Source organism: Octopus bimaculoides, chromosome 3 (genome assembly GCF_001194135.2).
Source record: "Octopus bimaculoides isolate UCB-OBI-ISO-001 chromosome 3, ASM119413v2, whole genome shotgun sequence".
In the NCBI taxonomy this organism is placed as follows: domain Eukaryota; kingdom Metazoa; phylum Mollusca; class Cephalopoda; order Octopoda; family Octopodidae; genus Octopus; species Octopus bimaculoides.
This window is the reverse complement of record NC_068983.1, coordinates 35,105,260-35,108,627: the sequence shown is the minus strand read 5'-3', so window position 1 is coordinate 35,108,627 and position 3,368 is coordinate 35,105,260. Positions and strand designations below refer to the sequence as shown.

Below are 3,368 nucleotides of genomic sequence, written 5' to 3'. Positions count from 1 at the left end.
GTATGTATGTATGTATGTATGTATGTATACATGTATGTATGTATGTATGTATGTATGTATGCATGTATAACAAAAGATTGGGGATGTTTCCACGCAGGAAAAAATATAGGCAAATTTGTTGCTGAAAACGCACCTAAATATGGAAAACTTGTAATTGTTTAAAATACATTTATTTACATAGACACGAAACTAGTTTCAACAATATTCATTTGTTTATGAATGGTAAAAGTTTGCAATTATGAATTAGAAAAACAACTTTATATGTTTCAATGTTGACAAATTAAAATTTTCATAACAGACAAATTTAGAATTGTGAATTAGGAGCACAAGTACAAGTTTAAATGTTCATAGCAGTCAATTATATTAAAACTATGCATCAGTTTGCTTGAATGTACAAAGCTCATTAATGTGAGTGGTGATCGACAAGAAATGAATATGATCAAAGTTTCAGTCATACTGTGTTAAGAGGGAAAAAACAAGGGAGAAATGAAGATAGTAAAAAAAATGGGAATTCGGTTTACAGTTTCTCTGATCTTCTTTCCGTAAGAGTTTTCGCTTGTAGTGGTATGTTTTGGAATCAAGTGTATCTATAATTTTTTCCGCGAGCAGATCTGACTTTTTATTCGTTAAAATACTGGTGACGTCTTGTTTTTCCGGTGAACAAGCTTGTTTTGTTGTTTTGCCTGGTTGGCTTCCCTGTGGTAAACGGTCAACAATCGTTCCGGTTGGTTGATTCTCGTTGTATTTGCTGAAGCTCGGTTTTGATTGGTCTAGTGTTGGGTGACGTCAGCAACTGGTATTTGTAAAATTTCATTGGTCTAGAGGCAGGTGACGTCGGCAGCTGATGTTTTTATGGTGATTTGGAGTTGCGGTTTCGAAACCCGTGTGGAAGACTGTTACTAAAGTGTTTAAAAATTGCTTGTTCTTGGTTGTTGTTTTTTTTGTGGAGATTTTGAGTCTTTTTTTCTTTTTCTTTTTACTATTTTTTCTTCTTTCTAAAGGATATTCAGCCGTGGTTTATAATTTTTAATGAGTATGCTTTCCAGGCAACAAATCCAGGACCTCACCACAAGGAAAATTCCTGTAATCCAGCACCTAGACCAATGCCCCGAAGACATAAACCTACATACCAAACCTTCCCTCTCTATCAATGCACCGGAAACACTTCAACCCATATATATATACGACGGGTTTCAGTTTCTGTCTACCAAATCCACTCACAAGGCTTTGGTCGGCCCGAGGCTATAGTAGAAGACACTTGCCCAAGATGCCACGCGGTGGGACTGAACCCGGAACCATGTGGTTGGTAAGCAAGCTACTTACCACACAGCTACTCCTACGCCTTTTGTTTAGGTAAATTTGCATATATGTCGTTCCATGTAACAAACATCATCAGAATGATTTTAACTTTACCAGAAAAATATTGACAGGTGAACGAAGGTTGATAGGAGAAAAAAGTATAAAAAGAAAAGAAAAAGGAAAAAGGTAAAAGTTCGTTAAGTCTTTGGCTTACATTTACGTGTCCTTAAAAGATGGCACGTGTGTATAGAGTTGCATCAAGTAGATGAATGGAGTAGTAAAGTGGGGAAAATGACCAGATGACCGGCGGTTGTACTTGGTAGTAATATCCGGTATCATTTATCGTAACAAATAACGCCATTTGAGCCCGCTACATAAGTCCCTATGATTACAAACAATGCCCTAGTTAAAAATTAAGGACGCTCTTAAAAGTTTAAGTGTGATATATGGTATAAATCTTGGTTACGTAAATAGGTATAATAAATAAATCAAGTGTTGTTATGTGTGACCAAGATTATCTACTCAGAATAGGCTAAATCGCCCGTTTAATCGTATATATATATATTAAAGACAGCATTAGCAGTTAGTATGTTAGTGATCTAATTTTAATGTGAATATATTACAGAGAAATATAGATCCGAGTGTACATTGTGCATCTAAGATAGATAATTCAGTTAGTCGAAAGTAATTTGAATATAATTGTGATTTATGATATTAAGTCGTGCTCTGTGGTAAGGGTGAGGTCCAAAGAGAAGTAAACAGAGGTTAGACAAGTCAGCTAGTAACCAGTAATGTAGGTATTAGCGGTTTTAGAGAATAATAATTTATCTTTATGTAAGCATTCTCTGTTTTTCTCGTCTCGTTTATTAAATCTGATTTGGCCATTAAAATGAAGAATTTCTCATTTATGCATAAATTGCAGCTTTTATTTTTAAGGTTGTATAAAGGTGTTTTGGCTAGGATGCGCCATTCTAATCTATTATTAATGTCATTATCTTTAAGTTCCCAGATGTACCTGCTTAATCCGGTAGAGTTAGCCTTATTTCTACTCGCATATAAGTATTCTTGTAATTATTGGAGAATACATCACATTGGTAGATTACGTTCTTAGTTTTACATTTATTCATGAATTCACAAGTATTTTTTTTATCGCTGCAACCACATAGATTAGTTAGATTATCTGTGCCTATATGGTGAGAGAGATTATCATTTATAAGGTGGATGTCCTTACTTTTAGAGGGTGAATTATTTGAGGGATCGCTTATTATATCAATTGATTGGTTGTTGTGGTTATTATCGTTATTCTTCCTAGTTTCGTAGAAGGAGTCTAGCTTTTTTATTGTTAATAGAGGCTACAATAGTAGCTAGGTTGCTAGTTAGGCTATGGCCTATTCTAACTTTATTACTAAATATTTCTGAGTATTTCGTATTCATATTAAACTCCTTATTTATAAGGCTCGTTATAGATTTAACTATACTGGTTTTCAGCTTTATCGCGAAGGGGATAATTAGCCAGATGTTATCAGTATTGTTGTACATCGTAAATTTATGTTATCAATATTGTTGTACATCGTAAATTTATGGTTATAATTATTATTATTCTTTCTTTAGTTATTTTTATTGCTATTGCTACCAGCTTGGGAGGGTTCTGCCTATTCGATTTATTTATTTTAGTTACCATGGTATTATAATTGCTCACAGGGACTTCATTGGTTCTTTTAGATGTCTTCTTCTTCTTCTTCTTCTTCTTCTTCTTCTTCTTCTTCTTCTTCTTCTTCTTCTTCTTCTTCTTCTTCTTCTTCTTCTTCTAATTATTACTAGTATTATCATTATCATAACTAATGTTATTACTAATATTATTATGAGTCTTATTGTTCTTCCTACTATTTTTATTATTACTACTATTATTGTTATTGATACTCTTATTATGATTATTATTATAGATATTGTGACTATTGTTACTATCATCATAATTATGGATATTCTTTTATTCGGGCTATTTTTTAGGCTCCGAGTAAAGGTACTTAATTTTTTGATTACAGCCTGCTTTTTCCAGTGTAGCGTTATAT

At 33.2% G+C, this 3,368-nt stretch overlaps 1 protein-coding gene across 1 annotated transcript in view; it reads left to right on the top strand.

The window, feature by feature from the left end:
* The window catches only part of LOC106877509 (uncharacterized), a 224,977-nt gene that overhangs the window by 183,694 nt on the left and 37,915 nt on the right, over positions 1-3,368 (top strand). The window lies entirely within an intron of this gene.